General features: G+C 42.3%; 1 long non-coding RNA gene across 2 annotated transcripts; it reads right to left on the bottom strand.

Annotated features, from left to right (window-relative positions):
* Window positions 1–6,234: 6,234 nt before the first annotated feature.
* On the bottom strand, window positions 6,235–20,943 carry LOC110908806. Of its 2 annotated transcripts, none has more exons than XR_002574920.2 (5): window positions 20,562–20,943; window positions 20,360–20,410; window positions 20,125–20,273; window positions 19,978–20,051; window positions 6,235–7,083 (listed from the first exon to the last, which is right to left on the bottom strand). It is a non-coding gene; the product is annotated as an uncharacterized LOC110908806 (long non-coding RNA). The 2 variants fall into 2 exon arrangements; XR_002574919.2 differs by having other exon boundaries at window positions 20,555–20,936.
* Between the last annotated feature and the right edge of the window lie 374 nt (window positions 20,944–21,317).

Here is a 21,317-nt window from a genome sequence, read left to right as displayed (position 1 = left end):
GCTGGATACCAGATACCAAGTGTGGGAGCACCTTTTATGTATCTGAGAATCCTTTTTACAGCAATGAGATTTGATTTTCTGGGAGCTGATTGACTTCTTGCACAGACACATGTTGCAAACATGATGTCTGGTCTAGATGCAGTTAGGTACAATAAAGACCCAATCATGCTTCTGTAAAGTGTTTGGTCAATCAGCTCATCCTTTTCATCAGACATGACCAGCTTATTTGTGGCCATGGGTGTGCTGCATGGTTTACAATCATTCATATCAAATTTGGTTAAAAGTTCTTTAGCATATTTGCTTTGATGAATGAAGGTTCCATTTTGCAATTGCTGTACTTGGAGACCAAGAAAGCATTGCAGCTCACCCATTGCACTCATTTCAAACTCAGCTGTCATGAGTTCTCTAAACTCTTCACACATTTTGGTACATGTGCTTCCAAAAATAATGTCATCCACATAAATTTGGACAATCATTAAATCTTTCCCTCTCCATTTAAGAAACAGTGTTTTATCAATGGTACCTCTTTTGAAACCATTTGAGAGTAGAAAGTTGGAAAGAGTTTCATACCAGGCCCTTGGTGCTTGTTTCAGGCCATACAAGGCTTTGTTTAGCCTATAGACATGATCAGGATAAAATGGATCCTCAAAGCCTGGAGGTTGACATACATACACCTCTCCTTGCAATGTACCATAGAGGAAAGCACTTTTGATATCCATCCAAAACACCTTCATGTTGTGGTTGACAGCAAAGACCAGGAACAGTCTGATAGCTTCCAATCTTGCAACAGGGGCGAATGCTTCATCATAATCAATCCCCTCTTCCTGTCTGTAACCTTGAACCACAAGCCTGGCTTTGTTCTTGACAACAATGCCCCTTTCATCTGTTTTGTTCTTAAAGACCCACTTTGTGCCAATGGGACTAACCTCTTTTGGCAGTGGTACAAGCTCCCATACTTGTTGTCTTTTAAACTATTGGAGCTCCTCTTGCATGGCTTCTACCCAGCTGTTGTCTTTTAGTGCCTCTTGGTACTTGACTGGCTGATGGAGTGATAGAAAACCAGCAAAAAGACAAATGTTTTGGGTTTCGCTTCTTGTGAGCACCCCTTCATTTATGTTGCCAATGATTTTATCAGGTGGATGAGATCTCAAGAAGATTAAGTCTCCTTGGTATGGTATGATGGCATTTGTTGGTGAAGGCTGCAAATGTGTATCATCTGAGCTAACCTCTGCTGGAGACTTTGATGACCCAGCAGTGGCTTCAAAAGGTGGTGAAATGGGTGGCAATGAAGTGGACCACTGCTGACTTTTATCCACTGTTTGAGGACTTTTGTCAGCAGTGTTTGAGGATGTGGAAGCAGTGGTAGATGGGCTACTTTGGTCAACAACTGTTGAGGTAGCAGTGGTTGAGCTTTGGCAGCTGTTTTGAACAACTGGTGCTTTTCCCTTTGTGCCAGACCTTTGAGGGATGATGATTTCATACCCATAGTCTGGTGATGTATCCTCTGATGGACCTGCACTGTTAGTCTTGATAACAGTATTTTCAAAGGTGAATTTTTCAAGATCAAACAGATCAGCAGGATTTGCTGGGATTTTCATTGATGAAAGTTCATTGAACTTTACATCCAAAGTCTCCTCCACTCCCTTGGTCCGTGCATTGAACACTTTGTAGGCCTTGGCAGTGGTTGAGTATCCCAGAAAATAACCACAATCAATTTTGGCTGCAAATTTTGAAATGGAATCTTTTAAGTTCAAAATAAAGCATGGGTAGCCAAACACCTTGAAGTATGAGATCAGTGGTTTGATTTTATACAGAATTTCATAAGCAGTCTTTTTGTGCCTGGGGTTTATTAAAACTCTATTCTGGACATAGCAAGCAGTGTTTACTGCTTCTGCCCAGAAAGTTAATGGCAAACCTGAATCTGTAAGCATAGTTCTGGCAGCCTCAATCAAAGTTCTGTTCTTTCTTTCAACAACCCCATTTTGCTCTGGTGTTCTAGGGATGCTGTACTGCCTTACAATCCCTTTCTTCACACAGAAGGCATCCAACTCCTTATTTTTAAATTATGTGCCATTGTCACTCCTAAAGCTTTTTACTGGAAGATCAAATTGCTTTTCAACCTGTGTCACAAAGTCTTGCAAAATGCCTGCAGTTTCATCTTTAGAGTGCAAAAAGAAAGTCCATGTAAACCTAGAAAAGTCATCAACTATAACCAAACAATATCTTTTCTTTTTGAGACTCATGACTTGAACTGGGCCAAACAAATCCATATGTAGCATTTGCAAACACTGGGTTGTTTTGGACTCTTCAATGGACTTGTAAGAACTTTTATGCTGTTTTCCTTTTAAACAGGAAATGCAATGTTCAGAACATGAAAACAATTTTCGTGGTAAGCCTCTCACCAACCCGTTTTTTGAAATTTCTGTTATTGTCTTAAGATTTGTGTGCCCCAGTCTTCTGTGCCAAAGTTCTGTCTCTTTGTTAGAGGCAGCTGAGAACAGACAGGCATCAGCTCTGGGACACTCTTTAGAAATGTCAACAACATAAACATTGCCACTTCTTTGAGCAACAAGTTTAGTTTGACCATTTTTGATTATTGCTTCAATCTTTTTGACCATTTCTGGTCCAAAAATCCTACAACAGTCTTTTTGAAGAATGACCCAAACCCTTTGTCACTCATTTGAGATACACTCAGAAGGTTGAATTTCAGATTGTCTATTAGATTGACATTTTCAAATTTTACATTACCAGATTGCACTGTCCTAGACCCCGGAACTTTCCCTTTACTATTATTTCCAAAGGATATATCACCCCCTCCATGGATTTTAAAGTCTTTGAGGAGGGCTTTACATCCTGTCATGTGCCTGGAGCCTCCACTATCTACATACCAAAGACTATCAAAGCATGCAGAAGCTCCCTGCACATGAAGTAAAAGGATTAGTTCATTAAGGGCTCCAAAGCCAACAGGGCTTTGGATGGGGATTCAGCAGTGTCTGGTATGGATGCAGAGTGATGGATAGTGGTTAGGTCAGAGGTTTGGATAGTTTTAGTACTGTTTCTTGCTAACCACTGTTGAGGGTCTTGACCAATCACCTGCTGATACCCAAAAGGATGCCTATTCACTCTGGGTTTAGAGGGCTTTTTGTAGACCTCATAAACGTGTGGAATCCTTTGGTAAGATTGTTTTTCCTTGCCTTTTCTGAACTGATTGGCAGGAGGTGCATCAGTAACCTGAACATCTCTTTTGACAGATGTTTGGTTCAGCTGTTTTGTGACAGCTGTTTGAACTGGCACAAACAGTGGTTGTTTCTTTGTGAATTTGACAGATGGTGATGATGCTGATGAACTCAAGGATGTTTTAGCCATGTACTCATTCTTCTTCTCATTAAAGTTTTTGAGATACACACATGCCTGAGTTTTATGGTTTGTTTTACCACAAACACTGCAACTTTCAGCTGAAGCAGTGACACTTGTTTTAGTTAAATCATAAGCTTTTAGGTGGAAGCAATCTTTTGTTAGATGGTTCATCTTCTCACAGAATTCACAAAACAAGTTATCATTTTTTTCTTTCTTCTTCCTCTTTTCAAACTCCTTTGCAGCAGAGGTTTTGACCACTGCTGGGATGTCCTTAAGAGGAATGACTTTAGCTTTTGGAGCTTTAACACCATCAGTTGATGTAAAGTCCATTGGCTTGAAATTTTCAAGAATATCACACTCATCAGACCATTTTGGTTTAAATTGATGATTTTCAATCTCCTCAAAAGCAGAGGGGCCCATTGGTCTGTCAAGTGTGATTTTGTTACCAAGTTTGTCAGTGATTTTCACTTCTTGTCCATTCTTGTTTGTGGGGATGAACTCAGCAGTTACATCAGTGGTTGAAACAGATTTTTCAAAAGCAGTGTTTTCATCATCATGTTTTCTATATCCAACCCCAAATTTCACATTGGTTTTTATCTGTTTCTCAAGCATAACCTCATACCCTTTGCATGATTCCACCCATCTCTCACATGTGATCTGGGTGGATTCTAACTCCTTTTTGCAACCTTGGTATTTTTCTACCAAGGTTTGAAGTTGGGTTTTGGTTATGCTTTGCTCTTCTTTCATGCTGCAAATCTCTTTCTCTTTTTCAGCCAATTTGTTTTTAAGTTCCTTTAGAGACCTTTCAAATATGACTTCATCAGATAAGATTTTATCACGAAGGTTTTCATTCACCTCTTTGATGTTAGCAAAAGCAATAATGCAATTGTCAGAACACAGTTTTTCAAGAACTTGAGGTGTTACCTTTGCAGCAGCCATCATTGCACAATCACATTTAGGATTTTCCTCATCTTCAGCTCTCTCTTCTATCTCACATGTCTTTTCTTCTTCGGACCATGGATCTGTCAGTGGTTCAATCAGGGTGCCTGAACTTTCTTCCAACAGTACTTCATTAGCCATAGCAGTAATCACTTCTTCAATCACCTCATCCACTGTTTCAAAGCCCAGCTGTTCCTCTTCAGATTCAACCCCCTCCAGTATTGACTCTAATGCCATCAAACAAAATTCATCATGAGAAGAAACATTAGAAGCATAGAGTGCAAAATTTTCATCACTGAGGTCTTCAGGCATACTGCTCCAGTCAACAAATTCTTGAGTAAAGAAACTTTGTTGATCTGGTTGTTTTGCTACTGGAGCAGTGGTTTGTGGTGCAGGTTGCACTTGTGCAGGGGTTTGAACATATTGGATCTGTGGAGCAGCTGTTTGGACATAATGCACTGGCACAGGAGCAACAACATAGTGAGCAGTGTTCACATGTGCTGCTGGGGCATATTGGGCATAGTGCACAGTGTTTTGATTTTGAGGTCTAGGATTTGAACTAGGGTGAGTGATTATGGGACCAGTTGTTTGACTCCTACACTCTCTAGCGAAATGTCCTAACCTGTTACACTTATAACACTTGATTTTCGATTTATCCAACCCAACCCTTAGATTCCCATGCAACCCTGAGAATTTTCGCCTTGTTCTTTTATAAAACTTGCTAGTTCTAACACTTAGCAAGGCCAGTTGGTGCAGGATGTCCATTTCCTCTAGATCAGTGGGGTCGAAATGCTGTAGATCATTGAGTTCAAAGCTTAAATTGTCTGACATCTGGTTTGAATTTGCAGTGAATGCATAACCTGTAGAGTGAGGATCAGGGTTGTTAAAATTTACACCAGCAGTTATGTCAATGAAGTGATCATAACCCTGATCCTTACCACTACCACCAGATTCTTCTTGACCCAGAAGAGCAGTGTTACCGAATGAATAATCATCAATGGTTTTCCCTGACTCTTGTAACTTCCTTTTCTGGTTCAACTCCCTTTCGTAGGTCAGGAGTCGACCATGGAGTTGGGTCAAGGTCAGATCCTTGAACTCAGGTGAATTTCGGGTGACAAAAGCTATTGTGTCCCATTTTTCTGGCAGTGACCTGAGGAACCTGCTGTTTTGAGTTGAGTTTGTAAAAGTGGTTTTAACAAGCCTCAGTTCACTGATGAGACAACTGAAACGCTCAAATTGTTGCGTCAGTGATTCACCTTTAACATGACAAAATGTTTCATACTGTTGGTTCAGGATTTCCCTATTGTTTTCTATGACTTCTTCGGTACCTCCAAACTGTTCCTTAAGCGCGTCCCACAACTCTTTGGCATTGTCACAATGTAACAATCCAGCATATATTTCGTTGGGCAGCGCTGATGCTATGATACTAAACGCTTTAGCATCTAGTTCAAATTTTTGATAATCCGTTTCAGTATAATTTTCAACAGGTTTTGGAACTTGTTTTTTAGCATCTTCAGCGCTTGGTACTGTAGGAACATGAGGACCAAAGATGACAGACTTCCAACAACCTGTGCTTTGTTGAGCGAGGATGTGACCCATCCTCTTCTGCCAGATGTTGTACTCATTTCTTTTTAGCATAGGTGGTTTAAAAAGAGAACCAATGTTGTTTTTATCGTCCTGAGATTGTGACGTCATTCTTGTTATTTTACAGGTACTGAGAAATCAACTTTAATGGTGATTAATCCTTACTATGTTTTTCAACGACGAACAAACGATCAGTATCAACTGTTTTGAGCTGAATTATTTACGTCAAAATGATTGTTAAATCAAATTTGACTGTCCATGTTCTGATACCAATTGTTGGATCTGAGTTTGTTTTTGATTGTATTTTATGTTTGTAAATAAGATGAAGATGGATGAGTGTGCAGCGGAAATTAAGATGAAAACAAACTTTGCATATAATCAAACGGGAGTAATACTTTTATCAAACATCTTTACACAATGAACCGAAAGATTGAATTTATTTCAAACACGATTACTGATTGATGAATGATTGCAAACTCCCCCTCAGCCAGAGCTCAGTAGTTTGTTCGTGCAAAGAAGACGAATGATGCAAAGAGCTGATAGAACAGTACCAAGTACTGAACTATTTATAGGCACTTGCAAACTACTGAGCATCTTTGCTGACGTCACCATGAAAGTGACATCTAACCTCCTAACAAACTCTAACCTCTGATCTATACAGACACTGCTTGTGTTAACTACTGCTAATACATTCTATTACAAAACAGACTTTAGAACAGCTGCTGCAACCTTCTACTGCTGTGAACCCAGCAGCACTTGTCCGGATCAGCAGTGCTTGACCCAAGGAAGTAGATTGAATCAGCAGGACTTTAGTCTTCCATCAGATCTTTAGTTGAGCAGCAGTTATGGGTCAGTAGTTTAGTAAGATCAGTAGATAGGAGGTCATCAGTAGTTGTAATCACTTTCAAGGGGAGAGATTTGTATATCAACATCTGCTTATTCAGGATCCACTGCTCTGATCCAGTTTTGGCTTTAATTATCTGTTCCTCTGATAGGGTTCAATCCCAACAAAATTAGACCCCGCGCGCGTTGCGGCACGAGCAACGAATGTCGAAACATCGCCAACACGCGCTATAAAGTATAACATCAAGCGATCTTTTTAACTTAACGGTTGCTTTGTTGTTTTGACCCATTGCTGTTGCTCAGCTTGTGTAGCCAACTTAGGAACTTGAGCTAGTGGAAGTTCAAGAACATTATCCTCTCCTGCAACCATAATTAATCCCACAATTACAATTGTTATGTACCAATTAAACAATGCTATCATCAAGCACCATTATTTGAGTTCATGAAAAGTAAACCATAATTTGCTCAACCTTAAATTGTATATATTTATATGCGTCGTACAATGAGATACAATGCAGAATAAACAAACCAACAGACCTAAAACTAAGACCCAATTCGATAATGACTATTACGGGTCAAACATAACTATACAATAGGGTAACCTATAAAGCATATCTACATAACTTAATATGTTATTAAAGAAGGATACCTATATATCAGTCTTCCTACATAGCCTCGAGGCTCACGCCTTATGACGCTAACGGAAAATGCCTTGAGGCTCATTTACGTTTTTTAAACCTTGTGTAAAAGTGATTTGTTTTCTAAATTTTGGGTTTTTGAAAACTTCAACCAACTTAATTAAAGAGCCAAGGCGTAAGCATGTACCTTACTAAAGAGGCACCAACACAAACACAAAAGAACAATAGATTCCTTTAGATTATTTAAACTACATGAACCCAGATTTATAAGAATATATTCTCATAACAACATTTGGCTAGTGTGACTTAAGAATTTGATCATAAACAAATAAGTCAATTTGTGATTTTGCAACTATGCACAGACACATAAGTATATTCAGCTACAAATTGATTGTCATTCCACATAATGGTACCAACAAACAATGCATCTGAACTGTGTGTTTGTTGGTGCACGATGTCTAAAGCCTACGTCTTAAGTCTAGGTCATAATGTATAGGGGTCTTAGTGTCAAATATGTAAAGTTAAGGGTTTATTTTGTAATTTCGCATGAAAGGCATTTAGCTAATTCCGCACGGAATTACAATATGTAATTCCGTTTGAACTGTCAAGTCATATTCCGTGCGGAATTACAGGGCCTATAAATATGTGTTGTGTTTTCTCATTTGGCACGAAATTAGTCGCATTGTAACGAAGTGCTGCCAAACACCTGCTGTGTAATCAAGTTGATTTCTAAATGAGAAAGCTGTTTTAAAGTGATATCTCTGTTTTCTACTCCATTCTTCACTGATTCTAATCTGTTTGTTAGATTCCGCCACTCAAACAGTGTGTATTGTCTCTATTGACTCAATTGGTCGGTAAAACGATCCTACAGTGTTTTAGTAGTATTTATTATTTATTATTCAATTGAATTAATAATCTTTGAATATTTGTATCTTATTTTTTATTAGCAGCATTTAATTTATTTTTCTAAGTCAAATTTATTGCTCAGTTGAAGAAACACGGTATCACCGCCGGGATGATTGGACCGATTTCTCTGAGGGGGTGAAGAATCACACCTTGTTCTTCTTCTTGAACCTAGATCTGCAATTGAGAAGAGAAGAAAGTGGAGCTGTAGAGATTGCCGGTAGGAGAAGACTCTCTTGTTTCCAGCTACAAAAAGTGTGGCGGCTCCATTTCATCTACCCTAATAATGAGGTGAACACCTCTTTATATAGGGGATATGGGCCTCCCCTAACCTCAATGGGCCAGGCCCAGTTAGGGGTTATCTCTACAAGCCCCAGCCCAAAGTAGTGTAAACTACATCGCGTTGGGCCTCGCGGTTGGGTTAGTAAGCAACAGTAATAATAAATATTATAATAAAAGCAATAAGTAATGGCAGCCCGACCGCTTGGGTCGGGTTTAGTACCGTACCCCATCAAGTCCCCCAGTGTAGTGCTGCTCCCGTGTGCAAGCGTGGTAGGAGTACTAGACTTGTTAGGAGTGCTCGAAAGTAAAGATTTGAGTTTTAGGCTTACCTGTCGCCCAGATGCGGGAAAGTTGTTGGCCATGCTTGTTGCGTATGTCTTTCGCTGTGAGTAGAGACAATGGAGCGGTGAATATTATATGATACTGGTTGGGCAAACCTGGCGCACGCTGTTTGATTGCGGGTAGTTACTATTGGCGCGTTGCCATGAGCTTGTCAAGGTTGCGCGTACGTAACTAGTTTTAGGTTTATTAGTTGGGTTTATGTTTCGACCATAAGGGTTAATCTTCTTATTCCTTCCTGAGCTTAGCTACGGTCCTTCCTGTGTATGAAGGACCCTATCTTTAGTCGGAGTAGTTTTAGAAGGAAATGGGCTGATGGGCCTTGGGCCTGAAGACGACGACAAAGAATATCCGCTCTGTCCCTTTGGTGCCAACTGTTTGTGTCTTCTAGAAGATCTTTGGTGCTGGCGCACCCTGATTGGAACCACGTAGGCGTCCTTGCGTTCCTTCTGCTTCCTGAAATGAACCTGCGCCGCCACCCTTGCCCGGCCTTTGGTGTGTGTCCGACCAGCTGGCGCAAGGCTTAGGGATTGAGGGCCTTCATTCAGGATGCTAAGTGTTGAATCTGATCTCCAATCCTGTTTGAATCTCGCGCTCGGCTTAGGTTCTGTCCAAGCAGCCCGCGCGTGGTCTGTAGATTAGTTTGATTAACGCATAAGGAGTATGGTCTGCGCGGCTTTTTAGGACCATACCCCTTTAAGTCCCCCCAGTCCAGTGCTGCTTCCATACGCGAAGTGAATGGTTGGAGCTCTGGACTCAGGAAAAAGAGAAAGGAAAGGCGTGCTGGTCTTTAAAGAATTTGCTAGGTCTTGGTAGCTGGCGCGTGTGTAAGTGTTTGTCAATTACTACGGCGCGGCTACCAGGCTTGTTAATTGATACCTGTTGCTTTTGAGAGCTGGCGCGCATGATCATTGGTTGATGAAGCATGCGGCGCAACCCTTGCTAACTTCAACTTGCAGTTTCGTTGTAATTTTAGGCGAGAAATTTCTCGAAATTTAAATTCTGACAGGGTGCAAATGTCGTTGTTGGTGACCCTTGAGTTGGCTGCTGACGCGACGATCATTATGTTGTCACTGACGGTTCGCCTGCCAGGTGAGTGTGGCCCAGCTTTAGCGGTGCACACACAGTCGTGTGGCTATTGTAAAATATTCACCCTATGGTGTGACTTCTGTTGGTTAGCGCAAGGTGCGCGCGTGTCTTAAGCCATGAGGCGTATGTATTTATAGTGTTTGAATCTTTGTAAACTGCTGTCTACAATAGTTGCACGTGTTAATCCACTTTGAACAGGTTATCGCGAATGAGAATTGGCATAAAGTTGCGTCAGGAATAATGAAGTGGAGACCCTAGCCTGCGCTAATCCTCTGGTGTGACACAACAACAATGTGGCATGAAGCAAAGGAGATGTGGCTTGTCTTGAAGATTGTAGGTGTAAGTGAAACTTTATTCTAGCCAATGTGTTTTTGCGTATACCCAAAGTGGTGCGTGCATTTGTAGCACAGTTTACGTTTTGTAAGCGTTTTCATATATGGCTAAGCATGCGCGCGCGGGTGACACACACGCTCGTATGTAAAGCAGCAGGGTCGCGTGGAGATTAGCGTGCTTACATGTGTAGCAGCAAGACTCGCATGGAGGCTGAGATGATCGTATGTAGAACAACAGACTCGTATGGGGATCAACGTGTTGGTATGTAAAAGAGCTTGCGCGCATGGCAACTTACGTGCTCGTAAGTAATGAAGTATGCGCGCGAGGCGACTAATGGGCTCGTATGTAGAGGAGCGTGCGCGCTTGGCGACTTGCGTGCTCAAAAGTAAAGGAGCATGCACACGTGGCGACTTACGTGCTCAGATGTAAAGGAACATGCGTGGTTGGCGACTTACGTGCTCAGATGTAAAGAAGCATGCGCGGTTGGCGACTTACGTGCTCAAATGTCAAGGAGCATGCGCGCGTGGCGGCTTACGTGCTCGTTTGTAAAGAAGCATCCGCGCGTAGCGACTTACATGCTCACATGTAGAGAAGCAGTCAGTCTCGCACGGAGACTGGTATGCTCGTATGTAAAGGAGCATGCGCGTATGGCGACTTACGTGCTCATATGTACAGGAGCATGCGCGTAAAGCGACTTACGTGCTCAAATGTAAAGGAGCATGCGCGGATGGCGACTTACGTGCTAGTATGTAAAAGAGCATGCGCCTGCCGGCGACTTACGTGCTCACATGTAGAGAAGCAGTCAGTCTCGCACGGAGACTGGCGTGCTCGTATGTAAAGGAGCATGCGCGTATGGCGACTTACGTCCTCATAAGTAAAGGAGCATGCGCGTAAAGCGACTTACGTGCTCGTATGTAATGCGTCGCCAAACCTGCAAAATTCATTATCAAATGCTGGTGTATCATGAGATGCCCAGTCGTGTAGTAGTATTTCTCGAACTTAAAATAAGTTGACAAGATATATCGTAATAAAGAGTGACATATGGAACACGTTGTACCGGAACTTTGTCCTTAGGAGAAGTGTGTATTATGCATCCATACTTCACAATATGTGAAAGCAATTTTGACCCTCGGAATGGTGTTACGCCTTGCTAGTCTTTCAGTTTATTGATACTAAAATGTTAGTAGCGTTATATTAAAATATTGATATTAGACAAGTAAAGAGTGTATGCTCGTATATGTATACACGTGTAGCGGGCGTGTTGGTTATTGCCTAACAAAAAATGGTTACACGTCTACATAGTAAAAAAAAAAACATTTTTTATCCTTTGTGGAAAATCTGAATATCAATATTTTAATTGAAAATGAAAGCATAATAGCATGAGTAGTTATATTTGCTAAAATGAATATATACCCATGTATGCCTAAAACCTCAAAGTGATAGAACAACTCTTGGTGTATGTTAGAAGGTATAAAAAAATCATGTCAGTATATGATATTCAAGGGTCACTGTTGTGAAAGATAGTAAGTTGTGGAGTGAAATGTAAAAGTAGAGATTTGAACCACAAAAAAGTTTATAAGTACCCTTATAAACCCCACCAAACATCTGACACATTTTTAGCTTCTTTCTCACGCAAAATTTTGAAGCAGGTTTTTAATGGTGCCATGTTATGGAGTAATTAAAGTATCGTCTCTTTTGGTCTTTTAAATGTATCATGGCGAAGATGATTCAACTCTGGCACATATTCGCGTGCGCGGGTGGAAATCACCCGTTGTTGTAGTCCTGTGTTGCGCAGAGCGGAGGTCATCATCCGGTAGAGCATGTTAGGCGCGCCCGAGGTGGTGGAACTTGTTCACCATGCGCGAGACGTATTGCATGCCCGACGCGCAAGGCGGCGAGGCATGTCTTAGGGTTGCAGGTTTGTTAAATGTTATCGTGCGGGTGGCGGAGCATGCTCACTGCGCTTGTTCATCGTCCGCGAGGGTGAGTAGCCTGTCCGTAGCGGAGCTTGTTTTACCCCGCGCGAGGTGTAAAGCATGTATGGCGCGCGAGTCAGTGGAGCTTGTTCACTACGCGCGGGGGGTAAGGTATGTACGGCGCGCGAGTTGTTGGAGCTTACTCACTATGCGCGGACAGGCAAGGTGCACTTGCGCGGCGGCGGAACGTATCCAGCAGATGGGTGTGTGCTCGCGAACCTGCGCGTGTGTCCGGCAGGCGGGTGTGTACTCGCGCACCCGTGGAGTGAGATCCTTGCGAGATGTCGGGTTGTATGTCTCGTAAAACCTGGTCAAAACATTTGAGGAATTGTGAAAAATTCCAACCATGGCTATGTATCCATGAAAAAGGAACTATAAGTGACCACCTCATTTTAAAGTTGAAGTCGGCTTGTTCCTGACAACTATATTAATTGCATACAACTGTAGAGGTTTTGAAAAATGTGACCATGCCTTTACAGCTGTAAAGGCTCTGACCTTGGTAGTACCATTTTGTTTGTATGCACAGTTAGGTAAGATTCTTATAAAAAAAGATTAATAATAAATATTAAAATAAGATCTCATTAATGCTCCTCACAAACTAATACTCATGGTGAGCATTTTAGATTCTTTAGGTGTGGCACGTAGCACAAGATGTAAATAATGACATGGAGTATTTTGTCATACCTTGGTTTTGGCACAAGTTTGCATTAATGGAAATAAGGTAGGTGCTTACATGTATCCATGTATCAATGACGGTGAATTTCATCAACCCCTTTATCTTGGAACTGAGGACATCCGATCCGGATGAAAGCAGATCTGAAGGTTTCCTTTGTTTTTCTTCTTTTCTTTTTTTTTTCCTTTTTTTTTCTTTTAATCTCACAAAAACCCTTAATAAACATAGATATGAAGGGTTGTCGAACAGAAATCATGTGTAGATCTGTTGAGAAACTCGGATCTAGAAGTGAAAACAAGGAAACCCACATAAAACTTAAAAGAAAACCCAGATGTGGGGTTTTCGATCAAGAGCTGTGTGTAAAATTGAAAACCAAACAGATCTGAGAGATGGAATGGAGAAGGAACAAGTTGTAATTCTTGGAAGTAGATTTTGAATCGGTGGGCGCCAATGAAGAAACACGGTATCACCGCCGGGATGATTGGACCGATTTCTCTGAGGGGCTGAAGAATCACACCTTGTTCTTCTTCTTGAACCTAGATCTGCAATTGAGAAGAGAAGAAAGTGGAGCTGTAGAGATTGCCGGTAGGAGAAGACTCTCCTGTTTCCAGCTATAAAAAGTGTGGCGGCTCCATTTCATCTACCCTAATAATGAGGTGAACACCTCTTTATATAGGGGATATGGGCCTCCCCTAACCTCAATGGGCCAGGCCCAGTTAGGGGTTATCTCTACAAGCCCCAGCCCAAAGTAGTGTAAACTACATCGCGTTGGGCCTCGCGGTTGGGTTAGTAAGCAACAGTAATAATAAATATTATAATAAAAGCAATAAGTAATGGCAGCCCGACCGCTTGGGTCGGGTTTAGTACTGTACCCCATCAAGTCCCCCAGTCTAGTGCTGCTCCCGTGTGCAAGCGTGGTAGGAGTACTAGACTTGTTAGGAGTGCTCGAAAGTAAAGATTTGAGTTTTAGGCTTACCTGTCGCCCAGGTGCGGGAAAGTTGTTGGCCATGCTTGTTGCGTATGTCTTTCGCTGTGAGTAGAGACAATGGAGCGGTGAATATTATATGATACTGGTTGGGCAAACCTGGCGCATGCTGTTTGATTGCGGGTAGTTGCTATTGGCGCGTTGCCATGATCTTGTCAAGGTTGCGCGTACGTAACTAGTTTTAGGTTTATTAGTTGGGTTTATGTTTCGACCATAAGGGTTAATCTTCTTATTCCTTCCTGAGCTTAGCTACGGTCCTTCCTGTGTATGAAGGACCCTATCTTTAGTCGGAGTAGTTTTAGAAGGAAATGGGCTGATGGGCCTTGGGCCTGAAGACGACGACAAAGAATATCCGCTCTGTCCCTTTGGTGCCAACTGTTTGTGTCTTCTAGAAGATCTTTGGTGCTGGCGCACCCTGATTGGAACCACGTAGGCGTCCTTACGTTCCTTCTGCTTCCTGAAATGAACCTGCGCCGCCACCCTTGCCCGGCCTTTGGTGTGTGTCCAACCAGCTGGCGCAAGGCTTAGGGATTGAGGGCCTTCGTTCAGGATGCTAAGTGCTGAATCTGATCTTCAATCCTGTTTGAATCTCGCGCTCGGCTTAGGTTTTTCCAAGCAGCCCGCGCGTGGTCTGTAGATTAGTTTGATTAACGCATAAGGAGTATGGTCTGCGCGGCTTTTTGGGACCATACCCCTTTATCGAAAACCCATCTCTCAGATCTGTTTGGTTTTCAATTTTACACACAGCTCTTGATCGAAAACCCCACATCTGGGTTTTCTTTTAAGTTTTATGTGGGTTTCCTTGTTTTCACTTCTAGATCCGAGTTTCTCAACAGATCTACACATGATTTCTGTTCGACAACCCTTCATATCTATGTTTATTAAGGGTTTTTGTGAGATTAAAAGAAAAAAAAAGGAAAAAAAAAAGAAAAGAAGAAAAACAAAGGAAACCTTCAGATCTGCTTTCATCCGGATCGGATGTCCTCAGTTCCAAGATAAAGGGGTTGATGAAATTCACCGTCATTGATACATGGATACATGTCAGCACCTACCTTATTTCCATTAATGCAAACTTGTGCCAAAACCAAGGTATGACAAAATACTCCATGTCATTATTTACATCTTGTGCTACGTGCCACACCTAAAGAATCTAAAATGCTCACCATGAGTATTAGTTTGTGAGGAGCATTAATGAGATCTTATTTTAATATTTATTATTAATCTTTTTTTTATAAGAATCTTACCTAACTGTGCATACAAACAAAATGGTACTACCAAGGTTAGAGCCTTTACAGCTGTAAAGGCATGGTCACATTTTTCAAAACCTCTACAGTTGTATGCAATTAATATAGTTGTCAGGAACAAGCCGACTTCAACTTTAAAATGAGGTGGTCACCTATAGTTCCTTTTTCATGGATACAGAGCCATGGTTGGAATTTTTCACAATTCCTCAAATGTTTCGACCATGTTTTACGAGACATACAACCCGACATGTCGCAAGGATCTCACTCCACGGGTGCGCGAGTACACACCCGCCTGCCGGACACACGCGCAGCTTCGCGAGCACACACCCATCTGCTGGATACGTTCCGCCGCCGCGCAAGTGCACTTTGCCTGTCCGCACATAGTGAGTAAGCTCCAACAACTCGCGCACCGTACATACCTTACCCCCCGCGCGTAGTGAACAAGCTCCACTGACTCGCGCGCCATACATGCTTTACACCTCGCGCGCGGTAAAACAAGCTCCGCTACGGACAGGCTACTCACCCTCGCGGACGATGAACAAGCGCAGTGAGCATGCTCCGCCACCCGCACGATAACATTTAACAAACCTGTAACCCTAAGACATGCCTCGCCGCCTTACGCGCCGGGCATGCCATACGTCTCGCGCATGGTGAACAAGTTCCACAACCTCGGGCGCGCCTAACATGCTCTACCGGATGATGACCTCCGCTCTGCGCAACACAGGACTACAACAACGGGTGATTTCCACCCGCGCACGCGAATATGTGCCAGAGTTGAATCATCTTCGCCATGATACATTTAAAAGACCAAAAGAGACGATACTTTAATTACTCCATAACATGGCACCATTAAAAACCTGCTTCAAAATTTTGCGTGAGAAAGAAGCTAAAAATGTGTCAGATGTTTGGTGGGGTTTATAAGGGTACTTGTAAACTTTTTTGTGGTTCAAATCTCTATTTTTACATTTCACTCCACAACTTACTATCTTTCACAACAGTGACCCTTGAATATCATATACTGACATGATTTTTTTATACCTTCTAACATACACCTAGAGTTGTTCTATCACTTTGAGGTTTTAGGCATACATGGGTATGTATTCATTTTAGCAAATATAACTACTCATGCTATTATGCTTACATTTTCAATTAAAATATTGATATTCAGATTTTCCACAAAGGATAAAAAATGTTTTTTTTACTATGTAGACGTGTAACCATTTTTCGTTAGGCAATAACCAACACGCCCGCTACACGTGTATACATATACGAGCATACACTCTTTACTTGTCTAATATCAATATTTTAATATAACGCTACTAACATTTTAGTATCAATAAACTGAAAGACTAGCAAGGCGTAACACCATTCCGAGGGTCAAAATTGCTTTCACATATTGTGAAGTATGGATGCATAATACACACTTCTCCTAAGGACAAAGTTCCGGTACAATGTGTTCCATATGTCACTCTTTATTACAATATATCTTGTCAACTTATTTTAAGTTGGAGAAATACTAATACACGACTGGGCATCTCATGATACACCAGCATTTGATAATGAATTTTGCAGGTTTGGCGACGCATTACATACGAGCACGTAAGTCGCTTTACGCGCATGCTCCTTTACTTATGAGGACGTAAGTCGCCATACGCGCATGCTCCTTTACATACGAGCACGCCAGTCTCCGTGCGAGACTGACTGCTTCTCTACATGTGAGCACATAAGTCGCCGGCAGGCGCATGCTCTTTTACATACGAGCACGTAAGTCGCCATCCGCGCATGCTCCTTTACATTTGAGCACGTAAGTCGCTTTACGCGCATGCTCCTGTACATATGCGCACGTAAGTCGCCATACGCGCATGCTCCTTTACATACGAGCATACCAGTCTCCGTGCGAGACTGACTGCTTTTCTACATGTGAGCACGTAAGTCGCCACGCGCGGATGCTCCTTTACAAACGAGCACGTAAGCCGCCACACGCGCATGCTCCTTGACATTTGAGCACGTAAGTCGCCACCCGCGCATGCTCCTTTACATCTGAGCACGTAAGTCGCCAACCATGCATGTTCCTTTACATCTGAGCACGTAAGTCGCCACGCGCGCATGCTCCTTTACTTTTGAGCACGCAAGTCGCCAAGCGCGCACGCTCCTCTACATACGAGCCTATTAGTCGCCTCGCGCGCATACTTCATTACTTACGAGCACGTAAGTTTCCATGCGCGCAAGCTCTTTTACATACCAACACGTTGATCCCCATACGAGTCTGTTGTTCTACATACGATCATCTCAGCCTCCATGCGAGTCTTGCTGCTACACATGTAAGCACGCTAATCTCCACGCGACCCTGCTGCTTTACATACGAGCGTGTGTGTCACCCGCGCGCGCATGCTTAGCCATATATGAAAACGCTTACAAAACGTAAATTGTGCTACAAATGCACGCACCACTTTGGGTATACGCAAAAACACATTGGCTGGAATAAAGTTTCGCTTACACCTACAATCTTCAAGACAAGCCACATCTCCTTTGCTTCATGCCACATTGTTGTTGTGTCACACCAGAGGATTAGCGCAGGCTAGGGTCTCCACTTCATTATTCCTGACGCAACTTTATGCCAATTCTCATTCGCGATAACCTGTTCAAAGTGGATTAACACGTGCAACTATTGTAGACAGCAGTTTACAAAGATTCAAATACTATAAATACATACGCCTCATGGCTTAAGACACGCGCGCACCTTGCGCTAACCAACAGAAGTCACACCATAGGGTGAATATTTTACAATAGCCACACGACTGTGTGTGCACCGCTAAAGCTGGGCCACACTCAGCTGGCAGGCGAACCGTCAGTGACAACATAATGATCGCCGCGTCAGCAGCCAACTCAAGGGTCACCAACAACGACATTTGCACCCTGTCAGAATTTAAATTTCGAGAAATTTCTCGCCTAAAATTACAACGAAACTGCAAGTTGAAGTTAGCAAGGGTTGCGCCGCATGCTTCATCAACCAATGATCATGCGCGCCAGCTCTCAAAAGCAACAGGTATCAATTAACAAGCCTGGTAGCCGCGCCGTAGTAATTGACAAACACTTACACACGCGCCAGCTACCAAGACCTAGCAAATTCTTTAAAGACCAGCACGCCTTTCCTTTCTCTTTTTCCTGAGTCCAGAGCTCCAACCATTCACTTCGCGTATGGAAGCAGCACTGGACTGGGGGGACTTAAAGGGGTATGGTCCCAAAAAGCTGCGCAGACCATACTCCTTATGCGTTAATCAAACTAATCTACAGAAACACGGTATCACCGCCGGGATGATTGGACCGATTTCTCTGAGGGGGTGAAGAATCACACCTTGTTCTTCTTCTTGAACCTAGATCTGCAATTGAGAAGAGAAGAAAGTGGAGCTGTAGAGATTGTCGGTAGGAGAAGACTCTCCTGTTTCCAGCTACAAAAAGTGTGGCGGCTCCATTTTATCTACCCTAATAATGAGGTGAACACCTCTTTATATAGGGGATATGGGCCTCCCCTAACCTCAATGGGCCAGGCCCAGTTAGGGGTTATCTCTACAAGCCCCAGCCCAAAGTAGTGTAAACTACATCGCGTTGGGCCTCGCGGTTAGGTTAGTAAGCAACAGTAATAATAAATATTATAATAAAAGCAATAAGTAATGGCAGCCCGACCGCTTGGGTCGGGTTTAGTACCGTACCCCATCAAGTCCCCCAGTCTAGTGCTGCTCCCGTGTGCAAGCGTGGTAGGAGTACTAGACTTGTTAGGAGTGCTCGAAAGTAAAGATTTGAGTTTTAGGCTTACCTGTCGCCCAGGTGCGGGAAAGTTGTTGGCCATGCTTGTTGCGTATGTCTTTCGCTGTGAGTAGAGACAATGGAGCGGTGAATATTATATGATACTGGTTGGGCAAACCTGGCGCACGCTATTTGATTGCGGGTAGTTGCTATTGGCGCGTTGCCATGAGCTTGTCAAGGTTGAATCTCGCGCTCGGCTTAGGTTTTGAATACCGCGTGGTCTGTAGATTAGTTTGATTAACGCATAAGGAGTATGGTCTGCGCGGCTTTTTGGGACCATACCCCTTTTCGATCAAGGCTCTTAACCTTGTGGTTGTGGGTTCGAGCCCCACGGTGGGCGCCAATGAAGAAACACGGTATCACCGCCGGGATGATTGGACCGATTTCTCTGAGGGGGTGAAGAATCCCACCTTGTTCTTCTTCTTGAACCTAGATCTGCAATTGAGAAGAGAAGAAAGTGGAGCTGTAGAGATTGCCGGTAGGAGAAGACTCTCCTGTTTCCAGCTACAAAAAGTGTGGCGGCTCCATTTCATCTACCCTAATAATGAGGTGAACACCTCTTTATATAGGGGATATGGGCCTCCCCTAACCTCAATGGGCCAGGCCCAGTTAGGGGTTATCTCTACAAGCCCCAGCCCAAAGTAGTGTAAACTACATCGCGTTGGGCCTCGCGGTTGGGTTAGTAAGCAACAGTAATAATAAATATTATAATAAAAGCAATAAGTAATGGCAGCCCGACCACTTAGGTCGGGTTTAGTACCGTACCCCATCATCAGTCTAACTTAATTTCATATAAAAAGAAAAACAATGCAAACAACAACACAACCGTCACAACGTGTGACTGCTGTAGATGAATTAAAAGGTCCTTGTAGGAAATTCAAATTTGAACACTGGGTGTTAATTTCATGAATTATTTTCTTTTTAAAAATGAGCATTTTAATGGTCTAATAATTCGAGCACAAAAAAATCAAGAGACATGGATTCATACCTAGTGTTTTGTCCAATGTTGACATGAAAATCAGCTGCTGAAACTTTATTGCTCCTTATTGGTTATGGTCAAAACTGGAACACGACATAAAAATCACTTTAATCCACATTTAAAACTCAGGAATATATAAATGAACAGAAATTTTACCTACTGCCTAAACAATCTGCAACCAAAATTTGCTCCTGCAACCCATTTTGTTTCACCACAAAATTTATTCCGGTATTTTAATCACCGAAAATTGTATGAGTATCAAACATCACCTTGATGAAACAGTTTGTATATCAGATGTTTTGTTCCTGGATAAAAATTGATTCAGCACACGACAAGACAAACGATATTGAGTGAGAACAAAGCAAAAAAAAAGAGTTACTGTAAAAGCTACCGTATACTTAGCAATTGCTGATGAAATCGGAAGTGGGCGCTGCCTCGAAAGCTACAGAGGAAACAAGTGAAATCAGGTTGGAAAATGCTATTCAAGATGCAACAAACCAAAATCAAGAAATTAAAGCCATTATAAAACCCTAACAAACTGCAAATGTATGATACTGTGGAGTTCCAAGCGACAAATAAAACTAACCCCACACCTGTCTCCTTTTGTTCTTCTACACCTTTCAACAACAGATCGGTGGCAGACAAGGATTCTGATCTGTCATCCTTCTCTCTCTATTCCAGAGCCACTACATTGTTCTCTCTCTTTGAATAGTTTCGAAGAAGTCGTGGAAGAGGCGAAACCCTAAACCCCACCGCCTGTCTCTCTCCTTTTGTACACCGTAAGGTCTTTCTCTCTCTCTTAGTCTCTTTCTCTTGCATATGAAAACCCTAACATGAGTTTTGTGGTTTCTGATCTACTGTGCCGGAATGGAGCCCAAATGGTGGACACCGCCACCATCTAAAAGAAGAGAGACACACATGAGAAAGGAAAATTGACTAATGAGTCTTCAACGCAACATGTACCTCCCAGTGTTTGTAACACTCCGGAAAACATAAAACTTTATATTAGAATCATAAAGTTTAAATAAACAAGAATTAATTAACTAGGAAAATTATAACCTAGTTAACTACAAGTCTAGAAATAACTTGAAATAGGGTTAAAATAACCAAACTATATGTTAAACAAAAGTGGAGGGACCTATGTTGTTAAAATTTAAACTTAAATTAACTATTTTAATAAAAACAAAACCAAACACCCTATTTGAGGTGTCTGGTCGATCAAGAGCAGGAGTGGGGCGATCCCCCATTCTCAAAACCCTAATATCACTAAAACTCACAAATTGAAGGCTCAATCCAAGTTGCAATAGAAATCTGAACATAGATTCGTGATCACCGCGTCAAAGGGATCA

This window comes from Helianthus annuus, chromosome 14, assembly GCF_002127325.2.
Source record: "Helianthus annuus cultivar XRQ/B chromosome 14, HanXRQr2.0-SUNRISE, whole genome shotgun sequence".
Classification (NCBI taxonomy): domain Eukaryota; kingdom Viridiplantae; phylum Streptophyta; class Magnoliopsida; order Asterales; family Asteraceae; genus Helianthus; species Helianthus annuus.
Note: the sequence above shows the minus strand (reverse complement) of the source record. Positions and strands in the feature narration are given on the sequence as shown.